The 16581-nt window shown below is 53.1% G+C and overlaps 1 protein-coding gene across 1 annotated transcript in view; it reads right to left on the minus strand.

The window, feature by feature from the left end:
• Positions 1 to 16581, minus strand: part of Cerk (ceramide kinase) — a 45857-nt gene that overhangs the window by 27673 nt on the left and 1603 nt on the right. The window lies entirely within an intron of this gene.

Below are 16581 nucleotides of genomic sequence, written 5' to 3' on the forward strand. Positions count from 1 at the left end.
ACACTCACCGCCACGTGTGCATGGGTGACCGCTGACAGAGGGGCGCAGGAAGAGACTAACCCACCGCGCTCGAAGCATGCAATTACCAGGCTTGAGATCAAAAGAAAGTTCTGGGCTGGGCACATAGCATTGGGAAATGACAGGTTGTGACTTGAGGCTGTGGGTCTGAAGGAATGTGCGGGGAGGCCGGAGAAGATTGCAGACAGAAAGCTCCCTTTGAGCAGGCTGGGTTCTAAGCACCCCCCACCCCATGAATCACAGGGTATTTTTACTCAGAGAAGAATGTTTGTGTGGCTACCTTCCGAGGCTGGCCCTAATCGCTGCAATGCTGCTGAAATACTGTCATCTTTGCGTGAGCACAACAGACAGACAGTGACAGGAGCCCCTGCGCTTCTTTTGCTCTGGATTTCAGGTTTTGCTGAGGAGATCCGGTCATCAGACCCTAGGGAGGTGGAGTCTGAGTCCTGAAATGGTTCCCCAGAGGGACATGCACAGAGAGGAGGGGAGGGGAGAGAGGAGCTAGCCCAAGGGCAGGCCTCCCACAAGAGTCTGCTTTAAACCTGCTCACAGTGTGTGGCATTAGAGCCTCAGCCCTCCTAGGGGCTGTCTCCTGGAGGTCCCATCCTCTCATCACTGGGTCTCAAAAATGCATATGTGGGCTGGAGAGATGGCTCAGTGGCTAAGGCGCTTGCCTGCAAAGCCTAAGGGTCCATGTTTGACTCTCCAGATCCCATGTAAGCCAGATACACAAAGGTGAGGCAAGTGCAAGGTTGCACATGCCCACTAGATGGTGCAAGCAATTGGAGTTTGATTTCAGTGGCTGAGGACCTAGCGCATTAATCCCCTCCACCACCTGCTCTAAAATTTAAAAAAAAAATTAAAATTTAAAAAATGCAGTTTCAAAGGGGAAAGTGTTGGGGGTGGAGAGGGAGGGAATTACCATGGGATTTTTTTTATAATCATGGAAAATGCAAATAAAAATTAAAAAAATAATAAAAAATGCAGTTTCAACCTGCTTTGGATTCTCCTCGTTGAGACCCACATGGCTCCTGCTGTCCCTTTATGTGAGCAAGTTCTGCCCAGGACTGCCTTTGGGCTCCGGGACAGGCGTCCTCACACCACATACACAGCAGGTTTTTCTGTCCCCAGACAGCACTTGGACACAGCCTGGTAGGCTGCTCACAATGCGAACTCGTTAACAGTGACAACAGTCAACTACCTATGATAACACAATCCCTACTGTGGTCTTTTGGACCGCTGGGGACAGACTGCAACATGTCCCAGCGCCTTCACATCCCCATTACAGCTGTGACTACAGATAAGAAGCTGGTGATCGAAATTACCATTGCCCGAACACAGTAGTGTGTAATAGAGGCCAGAGCCATGCACGAATTACACCACAAAAAAAAACTATCAGGGCTGGAGAGATGGCTTAGTGGTTAAGGCGTTTGCCTGCAAAGCCAAAGGACCTAGGTTCAATTCTCCAGGACCCACACTAGCCAGATGCACAAGGGGCACACACGTCTAACAGTCTGAAATTCATTGTGGTGGCTGGAGGCCCCGGCATGCCCATTTTCTCTCTCTTTCTTTCTCCCCCTCTTTCTAAATAAATAAATAAAAGTAAAATATTAAAAAGAATTATCAGACTCAGGATACCCTACCTAAGTGCAAAAGAATCATTCTAGTCTTGCAAATTAAGACTGATATTTTTTCTTTGTGTGTTTGTGTGTGTGTGTGTGTATACATGTTTGTATGTGTGTGGGCACACTTGTGTGTGCACGGTGTGTACATGCCTGTGGAGGCCAGGGGACAAGCTTGGGTACACTGTCTACCGCTTTTTGAGAGTGGGTCTCTCGCTTGCCTGGAACATACTATGTAGGCTAGATTGGCTGGCCAGTGAGCCCCAGGGGCCCACCTCTCTGCATGTGGGGACCACAAATGTGTCCCACCACACCCAGCGTTTGTGTGAGGACTCGGGCTCACACTCAGGTCCTCATGCCCAGGAGACAAGAATCTGACTAAACAACTTCCCCATTGCCAGCCCACAGCCTGATGCTTGAAGAATCCAGAGGAAGACCCTCCTGGCCGGACTTTGAAGATCACGCTGCACCAGGCAGACAGCACAGCGCCATACAGCCCACATACGTCCCACACCACAGGAACCACGGCCATTGCACTGGCACTGTCCCTTGGGTAGAAACAACGCTCTGAAAACAGCATTTCTCAGACACCCACAGGCACAAAGCCTGAGGGGACAGAGGGAGATGGGGAATAAAGACCTGCACTGAATTCACATGAGCTACCAGGCTGGACTGGGCTGGTTGTGGAGGAGGCTGGAGGTCTCACGGCCAGGCAAGCAGCCCAGGAAGCTGTGGGAGAGCCAGGGGTGGAAGACAGGCTGCAGAGACAGGAGGCAGGGAGGGGACACAGGGACACAGGTGTCATGGAGGACCCGTGAGGCTGTGGAGCAGATGGCAGTCTTGCCATAGTGGTGAGCTGGGCATCAGGGGGCTGTGAGCAGAGGTGCGAGCTGACCCAGGTCTGACACAGAACAACTGAAGTGGAGGCTGGGGTCACGTCAGTGATCAGACAATGCTTATTAGGCCGAGTCTGATCCCTGGTACTGCCATAAACAATAAGGACGCTGGGGAGGCAGCTGAGGTGGCAGGCAGGGTGCTTGGCCAGCACAAAGCCCTGGGTTCAATCCCCAGCACCCAGTGTGGTGGTGCAGGGGTGACCCTAGCACTGGGGAGACAGAGGCAGGATTAGAAGCTGAAGGCTATCTTCTACTACACAGGGAGTTCAAGGTTGGCCTGGACTAAAGGAGACCCCATTGCAAAGCAAAACAAGGACACCTTTAATGCCAGCACTCAGGAGACAGAGGTAGGAGAATTGCTATGAGTTTGAGGCCAGCCTGAGACTACACAGTGAGTTCCAGGTCAGCCTGGGCTACAGTGAAAGACCCCCACCTCAAAAAATAGACAAACAAATAAAAATTAAAGCAGGGCTGGAGAGATGGGTTAGTGGTTAAGGTACTTGCCTACAAAGCCAAAGGACCCAGGTTCGATTACCCAGGACCCACATAAGCCAGATGCACAAGGGGGCACACACATCTGGAGATCATTTTCAGTGGCTGGAGGCCCTGGTGTGCCCATTCTCTCTCTCTCTGTCTCCCTGCCTATTTCTCTCCCTCTCTCTCTCTCAAATAAATAAATAAAATAAATTTTAAAATAAATAAATAAAAGCAAAACTGTATGAGGGGTGTGTTGTGGCACTGTCCTCTGAACATAACAGCCACCACCATCTTTGTTTTCCAACAATTATTTCTTCAAGTCACCCACAGAATCAACCCCATGCTGTTTAGTCTGACATCAACTAGTTTGTCCTATGCATCTTTTGGAGATGACTGTTTCCTTGGTTGTGGGGACATTATCACAGATGTCACATGTTCAGAAAACTGTAGTTATACGTAGATCAATGATGTTTTCACAAAACTTTTAATATTGATTAATTGAATAAATAAAGTAGGGCTGGGGAGATGGCTTAGTGGTTAAGGTGCTTGCCTGCAAAGCCAAAGGACCCAGGTTTGATTCCTCAGGACCCACATAAACCAGATGCAGAAAGTGGCACATGCATCTGGAGTTTGTTTGCAGGAGCTGGAGGCCCAAGCATGCCCATTCTCTCGATTTGCCTCTTACTCTCTCAAATAAATAGAACATTTTTTTTTTCGAGGTAGGGTCTCACTCTGGTCCAGGCTGACCTGGAATTAACTCTGTAGTCTCAGGGTGGCCTTGAACTCATGGCGATCCTCCTACCTCTGCCTCCCGAGTGCTGGGATTAAAGGCGTGCGCCACCACGCCCGGCGAGAACATTTTTTAAAAAAAGAAAACAGAAATTAAGTCTCTATCCATTCCCTAGCACTCGGGAGCTCCCTGTCTGCTCTTAGCCTTTCTGCCAGCGGTCCTGAGTGGCTATTACACCCGTGGGATAATGCATCAGAGCAGCTGTGAGCCCCTTCAAGAGACCCTCACCATGGGGTCTGTTGACTTTCTTACAGGAGGAGCATGTGATGAGGGTCTTTCATGCCTCACCGGAGATTCCAAACACTCCCTCCCACACCTCCCTTCCAGCTTTACATAAACTGCACGTGGTCTCCAGAGGATCTAGACTAGATAGTAGGCAGAGGTTAAGTGAGGTGGGGACTCTAGCTCCAGCAATAGGAAGGTCACCATCCATGCTGCTGTGGAACTTTTCAGTGATGGGGGCTGCTTTGGGGTTCCCCATGTTCCTGTACATAAGCCCTTACCACGTTCCTGCAAGTAAGTCCACTGAACTCCCTGGCCAGCCTTCAGCCTGGCTCACCCAGCTGTACCTGGGTGGAATGGTTACTCTGGTCTGTCACTGGTGTTCTGTCTGGGGTGAACAGACCAGCCCTGGGTAGAATGGTGCCTCTGGTCTGTCACTGGTGCTGTCTGGGGTGAATAGACCAGCCCTGGGTGGAATGGTTCCTCTGGTTTTTCACTGGTGCTCTGTCTGGGGTGAACAGACCAGCCCTGGGTGGAATGGTTCCTCTGGTCTGTCACTGGTGCTCTGTCTGGGTGAATAGACCAGCCCTGGGTGAATGGCTCCTCTGGTCTGTCACTGGTGTTCTGCCTGGGGTGAATGAATAGACCAGCCCTGGGTGGAATGGCTCCTCTGGTCTGTCACTGGTGCTCTGTCTGGGTGAATAAACATTTGTTCATGTCTCCCCAGGAAAAGCTTATACATGATGTAACCCAGAAGAGGAGTTCCTGGATGGATGGACACCTTTCTGCTGCCCTGGGCCACTTCCTTGGGTGAAGCTCACACAGCCATGACCTTGACGCGCAGCCAGGTATAGGAAATGGAACTTTCCTCCAGGAGGGACAGGAAGTCAGGGAAAGTCAGTCTCATGGTCCAACTTTACTGAGATCTGGCAAACAGAATTCGGCAGCTGGTTCTCTCAGAGCAGACTGACCCTTTGCGGGACACTCCAATTTGTCACGTGGAGAGCACCGGCGGGCACCAGGACACACTGAGGCGTAAGAGCAACACTGATTGAGGGTATGAGGGAACTGGAAGGTATCTTGCTGACATAAGGTGGGAAGTCAGGGCCCTTGTGTTTCCTGCAGAACAGAAATGTTGCAGCATCTTGCATCCTCCTGCTCCACAGGAGAGATCAAAGAATGAATGCGCAGATCACGGGTGAGGAAAGCGGTCATGAGGAGAGGCTCCCAGACCAGGCTGGGGCACATCGGCAGGGACTCCTGCCAGTAGGGGCAGAGGGAGGAGAGGTCAGAGCTGGGAGCTCGCTCACCTGCCCCGTCCTGGGCGACCTGCTGCAGCTTCTAAGGGTTGCGGAGCAGCAGCTCTAAGGTGTGCCTGCATCTGCCCCCACACCCACACCCGGCCCCAGCCTGAGCTGGCCAGGCTGGCCCTGTGCCGAGTGAAGGCAGGCAAAGGTCTTGTGAATCGCCGTCTCTGGCTTGAGGGACGGTGGCCAACACTCAGAGGAGTCCCCTTCCTTTCATAAAGGAGCAGTCTGCCATCCCCTCTGAAGCAAATTCTAGAACATTAGAAAGGATGGTAAAGTCTCCTCTCTGGGTCCCACAGTCAAGTGAGGGCCAGTCTTGGAACATGTTCAGTGAGTGTCCAGAAACACAAAGGCAGATGACACTGGTCATGGCTCTGCCTGGGTGTGTCTGTGGCTTGTGCCACAGCCCTTAGGACCAGGCTTAGACGCCATGGTGTGGCATTTGTCCCCTCCCAGGCAGGCATCACAGCGCCTAGCCCTGAGGTAACACTGTGCACCTGACTGGGAACACACAGTTCTGGTCCTGATGACACCGAGACCCCCACCATCCTGCTTGAGCTGTTGCAGCCCCGGGAACATAAATGACAGGTGGTCCCGCCCCTGACGTGGTTGCAGGATCATGTCATTCAAACCCAGCTGCCCGAGGCAACACTCACAGGCGGCCTTGCCCGCACTGCTCCAGCTCTGTGTGCGGCCCCAGTGGCCCTCATACAGGACCAGCCGGCCCAGGTACAGCCCAGGCCTCGCTGTGGCCAGCACCAGCTTTCCTGTCACTCCACTTGCTTCACCAAAGGCCCTTGTAGCGACAAGGACCACCTGCGGGTGCCACTTCCTTATCAGGAGGAGGGCTCCCAGAAGCCTCACAGTACCCGCAGGCAGATGCCATAGTCGTCACCTTGTAGGTGACATGAGGAAACGGGCACTCAGAAGTCACTGTCTCATCCAAGTCACAAAGTCGCAGTCAGCCTCAGTTCCCAGAGCTCACCGCTGAGAAATCCCCATCACTTTTTGTTCAGAGTCCAAAGGTTGACAGAGTGCCACCCAATGCGAGTGCCACCTGTGTCCCCACTGCTGCCTGGCCAATCGGCTCTGGAACTGCCTCCAGGGACCCTTCTGACCAACCCTCACCCAATGAGCGCCCACCACCACTCACTCTGGCTTCTCACCAGCCATGGCAGCCACAGCATGTGCATGTCACATGGTTTTCATGTCAAAAACTGTAATGTGGGGCTGGAGAGATGGCCTAGCAGTTAAGCACTTGGCTGTGAAGCCTAGGGACCCCGGTTCAAGGCTCGATTCCTCAGGACCCACGTTAGCCAGATGCACAAGGGGGCGCATGCATCTGGAGTTCGTTTGCAGTGGCTGGAGGCCCTGGTGCTCTCTCTCTCTCTCTCTCTCTCTCTGTCACTTTCAAATAAATTAAAAAAAAAATTTTAAAAACTATAATGTGGATTACAAATTGGCTAAGGAAAAACACTTTGTTCTCAAGAACAGTCTAACTGGTCTGGGCAGCATTGGTCAGTACACCTAAAGGACTTTAGCTTTTGCTCCTAAGGGTGTTACTACATTGGAATGGGGCATTTCATTGCAATTTTTCACACCCTACAAGCCATAGTTTAAGAAATGTGCTTAGAGATGCTGGAAGCCCACAGCCCAGAGCAGCTCCCATCTTTCATTTCCAGTCAGCACAGATGAGCGCGAATTGCCTCTGTACGTTCCGGTAATCCATGTTAGGGGAAATTAGTACGGGTTCAAATATGATAACATTACAGTCAAAAATATTCTTACTCAATAATCCCTTTCAAAATTGGACTGAATATCTGTAACCACATATTGGCAGAATCACTAACACTTTTGCTGACAGCTGACAAATTCCTCTGCCCTGCCCTTCACCCTGGGGGTGATTCATGTCACCCCAGAGCTCTCTCTGCAACAAAAGCAACTGCTAAATGGCCAGCACATTCCAGAAAAAAAATCAGTTGCTCCACCATCAGGTGAGGCCAGCTGCTGGTTCATGTCACCCCCTGCATTTGCTGGCACCTTCTCTGGCGTGTCTGCAGCAGCCGGGGTGGTTCCTGTCGGGTGGACACCTGGGGGAGGACTCTAACGTCCAGCCTGGGCTCTTTCCATTGCAATCTACCATTTTTAAGCGCCCACCTATCATGACTGTGGCTCACAGATGACAAGCTGTCTCCACTGCCAGTCGGTGGTGACATCAGAGCTCCTGGACAGACAGAGAGCCCGTGGGCTTCCGGTGTGCCTCGAGGGCAGCAAGGTTCACCAGCAGGGACTCACGTGTCAACACACACACACTGAGCCGGGTGTGAGGTCGCAGGAATGCGCTGCCCCTTCAGGCCTCTCGCAACCACCTGGGAAGCCAAGAGGCCTCGGCCCAGGACCACGTGATCAGAATAAAAACAAGGTGACCGTCTGGGGTGCTCCTCGCATGATGGGTCTGATGTGAGGGAGAGTAGAGTGGTCGGGGCGAGACAGCCGCCCCCTGGGCCCACTGGCAAGGTTCACATGGTGGACAAAGGCTACATCCCCAAAGGCTGTGGGTGAAGTGAGCTGAGCACCCTGACCTGTGCACGCCCGGCCTGCACGGGCACCTGAGCAACCAGTGTACCCTACATACCTGGATGGGGAGCAGGGCCCATTGCCCCACAACTAAACAGGATGTGAACACACTCCCCAGGGAACGCGCCACTCCATGGCACTCGCTGTGGGAACACCTAACCTTTGTTCAAACCGTGCGTACTGGCTGGTGAAATCCAGTTCTGTCCACAGCCGCCCTCACAGAAAGAGCACATGGGTAGCGATTCTCTTGAGACTGGCCTAGCTGTCCTGTCCCCTCCCTGACCGGCTCCTTAGGCATCCGAGGCAACAGCAAAGTGACCCGGATGCTGCAAGTCACCAGACACAACCTCTAAGGTGGGTCCAGCGCCTGCCGCCGCCCAGGGAGTGCAAAGAGAGCTCTCAGGAGAGCGCGGCGCTGTCAGGTTCAGTGTGTCAAGTGTGACTCGCCCCCCAGCGTGGGCTCAGGGCAGGTGGTGTAATGAGGAGAGGCGGCGCCAGCGAGCCAGCTCCATGGAAATAATCGACTCTGGAGCACAGAGAAAAGAAGCCGTCCCACGGTACAGGGACCTCCGGATCCTGACGGGAGACCGGGTGTCCCTCTTCTGGCTCCACTCTCCTGATGTCAGCTATGAGGCCATCAGAAGCTGACGTGGAAAGGTGGTGGGACGAGAGCAGCTGGCCGGCGGCTGAGGGCATGAGAGGACCTCCCGGTTTCGTTTCCTGTCACAGATCTCAGATCTGGAACTGAAGAAGCCACAGCCTGGAAGAGCAACGAGTGCTGACAAGAACACCAACCAGAGCCTGCCCCCCAGCCACAGGACCAGGGAAAGGCGGCCAGACAGACGCCTTACGCAAGAACCACCCCCCCCAGCCCCACCCCAGTGAGAAGGCCAGCCACCTCCTTCCAGGCCAGCAGCTACTGTCAGGCGCAAGCACAGGGGAAGGCTGGAACGTGCACATCGTGCCAACAGTCGTACAAAGAAAGCAGGAGTGGTCCCACCAAAGCCACAAAAGCAGACTCAGGCCAAGGGGTCACCGAAACAGGCCGTCACGTAAGGATGGAAGGCCTGCCCATCAAGACACAGCTAGCCTTGGTGAGCGTGCATCCTCCAGCTACAAAACAGGCAAAGTGGGGCTGACTGAACAGACAGGAGAAATGAATGTCACAATTATATCTGGATACCCCAACAATAGACAGAAACCCGGTTTGACAAGTGGACAGGGTGTGAAACTCAATCTGCCACCAGATAGCAGGACCCAGCACACCTGCAGAACGCTCCCAGGAGCCCTGACCCAGTCCCCAAGACACCTGCCTGCACAGGAGCCCCAGAATATACACCTCGACAGACTCTTGCTCGGTGCTCCTCTGGACTTTAACTTCAAACTCTGGCTGATGTGGAAGTTTGTACCACAGCATTGGGCTGAAAGAAAGTAACTGGACCAATACAAAGCCTCAGGCCAGTCTACCAACGCACATGCTGTTCCTCAGAGGGGCCTGAACCTACCCAGGCCCACGGGCCTTCTGCTTGCAGACATGGGCCATGGCTGAAGGAAACCTCAAATAAGCATGCTTCCTAAATAGCAGCTGCAATTTCCCCAGATAACTCGATTTAGTTGTGTGTGTGTGTGTGTGTGTGTGTGTGTGTGTGTGTGTGTGTGTGTGTTTTAAGTTTTGAAAAGTCAACCATGTTTTCCGACATCTGGACTCTCTGCTGTTTTAAAGCCTCATGCTGTTCTTCTTTCTCCACTAAAAGTGATTTAGGGCAGAGATTGGCAACTGACAACCCACAGCCCCAATCCAGGCAGCTGCTTGCTTTTGTAAATAAAGCTTTCCTGGCAAGCAGCCACGGAGCCGTGGCCGTTTATTGACACACGTGTTAATAGTGGAAAAAACTGGACGGCCTACGAACTCTAGGATTATTTGCTGGTCCTTTTAAGACAATATTTGCCTTAAAGACCCATTGCATTTTTATGTTTATTTTTTTAAGACAGAGTCTCATTATGCGGTCCAGGTTAGTCTGGAACTTAGGACCCTCCTGCCTCAGTCTTCCAGGTGCTAGGGTTGATAGACGTGCACCGGAACACTCGCTTGCTGACCCATTTTAGAGCAACAAAAGTTAACCTTGAAACCAGGTCAGAATGATTACAAGTTTTATGACCCTGTTAAGTTCTGCTGAGTCATGTCCTTTGACAACCAACCCGGACAACACCCAGAGGCTGCAGGAAGGACAGCCAGCCATCCCAAGGGGAGGCAGGGACGCCTGCACCCCAGAGGTTTCACAGTGGTCGGCAGACTGACGTGGAAGGAGACTGTTTCTGAAATGGGGAGATAAGACCGCCCTTTATTTCCTGTGCAGGCACACTCAGAGTCGCTGTGGGTCATCGGTTTTGTGGAATTTGATGATGTCTGTTACTTCTGACTTCATAAAGGGGCGTGTAAATGAAACATGCAGACATTCGGCAGGCCGTCTTTGGATGAGAGGCTTCACACTTGCGTGGGGGGCTGTGCACACACTCGTCACCCCTCACCCCCCACCACAGCCTCAGAGGAGGAAAAGGACGCGCAGAAGCCCTTCTGCTTCTCACACGTGGTGCCCGCTGTGTTCCCACCATGGCCGGTGCCCTGTTGGTACCCTCCTGCCCTGCTGAGGGGAAACTGTGAGCACAGGCAGGTGCCCCAGAGAGCCTGGTTGGGAGCTCGCAGTCTGACCCCACTGGTGAGCAAACGGTGACCTACCTTGTCACCCTCTCCTCCAAACCCCCACGCTGGGTGGGGGAGCCCCTGTGGAGTGAGGAGAGGACTCTGGCACCAGAAAGATGGCAGGAAGACGAGACAAATATATGAGATGCCATTGTTGCTGCTGCTGCTGCTGTGATGGGGGCGCACAGAGAGAAGGCAGCGGGGGCAGCTCGGCTGGGCGCAGGCGCAGGCGCAGGGAAGGGAGGTAAGGTCAGGGCCAGACCCGAAAGTCAGGCGCACAAGAAAGCCATCAAGCCACAGAGCAGGGTGCAGAGCAAGCACCCAAAGAGGAGCATCAGGCGTCTGCAACGCTCCCGACTTCCAGCCTGATACCTGTGGCCTACCCACGAGTCGAGCTCGGAGACGATGAGGCAGTGGGTACGATGGGTCCAAAGCAGAAGCAATGCCAGGAGGACAACAAACCCCCAGCTCTGGGCACAGTCCCCGAACCGGTCTGCGGCCAGAAGAGCAGACCCAGGCTCAGTGGGGATGGAAGGAAGGCGTAAGGCCACTGAGAGTGGACACACAGACAGCCTCGCCCACTGTCGGGCCGGGGAGGTGGCTCAGTGGGTCAGCGTCTGCTGTGCAGGCATGAGGACCTGAGTCTGGATCCAAAGTACCCACATAGCAGGTCAGTGCGGCGGCGCACAGCTCGGATCCCAGCACCCAGGGCACGACGACAAGAGGACTGCTGGGCTTCGTGGCGTAACCAGAGGCCCTCTTGAAGAATAAGGTGGCGAGCGACTAAGGAGACACCTGACATTCACCTCTTGCCTCCGCACACATGCACACAACTACAATCACACACGCACATCTTAACTGCTGTAGAAAAATGAGTTAGGGGCTGGAGAGGTGGCTCCATGGTTAAGGCGTTTGCCTGTGAAGCCTAAGGACCCAGGTTCAATTCCCCAGTACCACCCATGTAAGCCAGATGCACAAGTGGTACAGACATCTGGAGTTCTTTTGCAGTGGCTGGTGTGCCCATTCTCATTCTCTCTCAAATAAATAATTAATAAAATATTTTTAAAAGAATAAAAACAGAAAAATGAGCTATATTGGCATGGTGGTGCATATTTCTTAGCCCAGCACTGGAGAGGTATAGGTAGGAGGGTCAGGGCTTTAAGGTCACCTTCAACTACATAGCAAGTTCAAAACCAGCTTAACCTAGCTGAGGCCTTGTTTCCAAACACACACATACAAAACGAAAATAACAACAATAATGGGGGAAAACCCACCTAAGCCAACTAAATTAGACTGGGGAGCATAAAGTAAAATTAGTAACAGTGTCTTGACAAACACAGAAAGTATATCTTTAAAATATTAATGTTTTAATTTCCTTAGAATATGACCCCAAATGGAATTGGATATTCAGTGGTACAGCCGGTACTTAGCCTACGTGAGCCCTTGCCTTGACCTTCAGCTCCAAGATAGAAAGAGAGTGAGAGAGAGAGAGAGAAAGAGAGAGAGAGAGAGGCGGTTGAGTCAAAGAAAACATACTTTTACGTTTTCCAAACACTGCTGTGTTACTTTTCAGAAGGAGCACAACAGCTCAGTGTGGTCCTCCATCCATCCATGCCCGACTGATGCCCCCCAGAGCTCAGTGGCAGGGCTGCTTGCTCCTCAGCTTCCGGTCCCCCGGCTGATGACAGTGTCCCCATGGTACCCAGGCAGGTGCTTGTCCTCCACAGCTGAGAGGGTTTCTGTGAGTGGCATCTGCCGAGCTATCTATGCACCCATCTAGCCACTTATCTCGTATATGTCATCAACCCAGGCATGTTCTCATCTATCGACTACAGATCGTCCACCCATCATTTATGTATCTTATCACCTATCTATGATCTATCACCTACCCACTGCCTATCGTACATCCATCTCTGGACTTATTCATCTGTCATCTATCTAAGCACGTATCCACCGCCATTTCTCTGAAGGAGTTTCTATGTATATCGCTTTTTTTGAGGTAGGCTCTCATTACATAACTCAGGCTGTCTTTGAGCTCATGTCCTCTGCCTCCGCCGCTCAAGTGCTGGGATTTCTGTGTGTGCACCACCATCCCTGTTTCAATTTTTATATAATTTTAAAAGTATTTTTTTAATGTAAGGTAAGCCGGGTATGGTGGCACACGCCTTTAATCATAGCACTTGGGAGGCAGAGGTGAGAGGATTACCATGAGTTCAAGGCCACTCTAAGACTGCATAGTGAGTTCCAGGTCAGTTTGGTGAATGAGACCTTACTTTGAAAAAACAAACAAACAAAAAATAAAGTAGGGTTTGATCTCATTAGTTGCCACCGTTACCACCACCTCCACCTTACTTATGGCATTTTCAGGAAGTTTTACAGTTTTCACAGAGCTTACTGCCTCCTTTCTGGGTTTCCCTCCATGGGAAGGCCCTTCCCCTCTCCATGGCTAGAAGTTGCCTTCAACTCTCTTGCAAGAATCTGCTTTCACGTAAGTATCTATAATCTGCCTGGCTCTGATTTCCAGAAACACTGTGCCACCCCTCAATACTAGTGAGTTTCAGGCCAGCCGGGCTGCAGAGTGAGAACCTGTCTCAAAGCGACAAGAGCATGGTGCTCATGACCGATGCCCATGCCAGTGTAATAAACGGGCTCCCCTTCCTGTGACCCAGTTTCCTACTTTAAATATGCATCCAAGAGAAATGAAAGTGACGCCCCCAGGGGACACGACTGGAATGAGGCCAAACATCCATCAACAGACAGACAGACACACACACACCCCCCCCACTATGCAACATTACATTAACCACAAAGAATGAACCAGTGATGCACACAGCTGACCAACAGGGAGGACTGGGGCTCAGTTGGTAGACAGCCTGCCTAGCATCAAGAAACCTGGGGTTCTACTGCTAGCATTGCATAAACTGGGCTGGTGGTGCCAGCCTATGATCCCAGCATTCCAGCACTTGGGAGGTGGAGGCAGGAGGATCAGAAGTTCAAGGTCATCCTCAGCTACATAGCAAGTTTGAGGTCAGTATAGGCTACATGACAGCTTGTCTCAAAAATAGAAATAATAATACAGTAAGAGAGACGGAGCCTGAGGCTGTGTGGCTGGGCTCTCAGGAGTGGCTTGCAGAGAGACCCACCCCCAGAGAAAGCCCGCCCCACCGCGAGGGGGAGGCCCTGGGGCGCGGCCCCTGCGCCCTATCTCGGGCTGGGCGGTGCTTACACAGGAGCTATCAACCCTCATTGAGCCAAGCTCTTAAAATACACAGGTTTTATGGCAGGAGCCTCAGAGCTCAGTGAAGCAGCTCCTGCAGACCCCACGGGAACGGGAGCGCTGCGGCGGGGAACATTCCGCAGAGCTTCTCCTTCAGTCACGCACACAGAAAGTCTACTACTGGACACTTCAGGGCTTGTTCTTATGTCTAGGTTTTGTTAAACCCTAGGGCCCGGTGTGTGTTAGTCAAGTACTTTACGGCTGAGCTCGATCTTCAGTCCCATGATTTATCTCGTAAGCTTGCTTATACTGAGCCAGGTCCTTGGTGTGGGTGCTGGGAACACATTGTATAGTTGGCGGGGACCTGTCCACCAGCTCACTGCAAGCTGTGCAGAGCCCAGGTGGGGGCTGGCAGCAGGTCGGGGGAGTGGAGCCTAGGGGGCGGGCACACCAACCCGCACGGCCCAGTCCGTACCCACCTATAAAGAACAAATGCATCTGATGCCTTCCTGAAGCCAGACATCACTTCAGACTGTCACAAGCTCAACTAGCCACCCACTCTGAGAAGTCCCCTCCCCCATTTCCTGTTTTCAGTCAGCTCTACTTCCGCCCAGTCTTGGCCCAAAGGAACACTCACTGCAGGCCTTCCACGGGGCCAGCAACTCCACCCTCCGGGGATCCAGTCCTTATCTCTGCTGCTAGGCAGTTGGTCACTCACAGGCAGCCGGACACCCCCTCCAAGGGAGTGTGCCCGGGGCCTGGGCCTGCTCAGAAAGGAGAAAATAAAGGGGCAGATGAAACAGCCTGGCCCGTCACTCAGCTAGGTGCAGTGTCCCTGCCTGCCGTCTTATAGTTGCTGTCCTTGCCCTCCGCCTCCTTGCATTTTCCTGAGGCCTGTTTTTGCACAATCCAGGTGTGTTCAGACACACCTAGGGAGCAGCAGGGCTGGAAGTGCCACCAGCTGGCTGAATGACATGTCCTGTGAATTACTCACAGCCTGACCAACTCACTCCAAGCACCTAAAACGTACCCGTGGGCCTGATTCCTGCGGGGGCCACGGCTAAAACGGGAGATAGAAGTGCTGTCCCTGTATTTCCCTGCCTCCAGTTTCCCGACGTATTTTTACACGTGTGGCATGGGGTGTGTGCTCTGTGGCATATGCAGGTGCTCCATGGGCACACAAGCAGAAGCCCGAGGACACTGTTTGGGTTCCTCGCCTGCAGTAAGCCCTGGGACGTCTCTGCTTCCCACAGGCCAGGGGTTACAGGTGTGTGTGGCCACACCCAGCTATTATGTGGGTTTTGGGGATCAAACACTGGGGATGGAACTTAGGGTAACTCCGGCCCATGCCCAGCTGTTAAGGAGTGAATCAGGCCTTCAGACTGGCATCTGAGCCATCTCCCTATGTCCTTGTTTTCACAGGGAGGTGGAGGGCGCCTGGGAAGGGGGGGAGTGAGCAGGCTGCTTGTGAAGATGTCCAGCCCTGGGCTCTCTGAGAGGGACCAGGACCTTGGCCTGCCAGCAAGGTAGCTCTGGACGGAGCTCCACAAAAGCACCTGCACAGTTCACAAGGAGCGACGCAGTAGCAACGGAGGAGGCTGGTGGCAGGCGAAAGCAAGCTAAAGTCTATGCTGCCGGCAATCCCAGCTCAGAACTTCAGGACCGGAACCCCTCACAGTAAGTGGCTGAGTGTGGCACAGTGATGTCCTACTCACACAGCCCCTCAGGGTTGGGTTTGTCCACGTCCCCAGGGCTCCCCAGGACTAAGGAGGCCATACCGTTGCTTGGTGACAAACACAGCTGCTGGACTCGCTGGAACTTCCCTGAGAACCAGCCCAGGGGTTCGTTGACTCTGCATGACAACAGAGGCAGTTCGGCTCCCACACAGTGAGTGCCACAGGACAGTGTCCTCATCCTAAGCCTTACAGAAACCTCAAGCCCGCCTCAGGACCAGGCAAGATGTCAGCAGTATTAGCAAATGGGAGAAGCGGCCCTGGAAGGTGGTGCTAGGAGGCGCAAGGGTGACATCTGAGGCACGGCATTCTCCCACAGGAGACTGACATCAAGTAGACCTCAGGACGGTCAAGTCTCCCTCAGCCCCTGGGCCACTGACAGGCTCTCAGAAGACAAGGCTGCCTGAAGCCCTCCCTTCACCTCGGTCCTGCCCCGCATTCCGCTGTTCCCACAGCCTCCCAGTAGCACGGCTGAGCACGTCCCCGGCCCCAGCTTTCCACAGGGCCCCTAAAAGGCCCTCTGGGCGGGCGGTACCCAGTGGTGCAGCGCTGGTGTTACATATGGTAAGTCCTGGGTTCCATCCCCAGCACTGCCAAACAAACAAACAAATAAATAACAACAACTCAAACTCAAGAGTGTCCCCCAGAGACCCACCGCTCCCACCCAATAATTAAAACAAAAACAAAACCGTCCCTGCTTCTCCCACGAGGGTGTCCTGGGGGAGCAGTCAGACCACACCAACCACCTTCCTGCTGCTCGGCCTGGCCTGTCCCTTCATCTGTCTGTCCTTCTTGCAGAGGTCATGGAGTCCTTTGAAAAATTAAGTCAGGTACAGCACTCTAGTGAAGGACTCAGTAGAGGACAGTGGCCCACCTCACACACTACCAAGGTGCCGGGTCCTCAGCTCCATCTTCCCACCGCACCTGCAGACCTTGCTCCTGCCCCACCCGCCTCCAGGGGCTCACACACCTGATGCTCTTTTTGCCCCGTCCCTCTCTCTGGCATGCGCAGCACCCACTT

The sequence above is a fragment of the Jaculus jaculus genome, chromosome 6, assembly GCF_020740685.1.
Source record: "Jaculus jaculus isolate mJacJac1 chromosome 6, mJacJac1.mat.Y.cur, whole genome shotgun sequence".
NCBI classification, from domain to species: Eukaryota; Metazoa; Chordata; class Mammalia; order Rodentia; family Dipodidae; genus Jaculus; species Jaculus jaculus.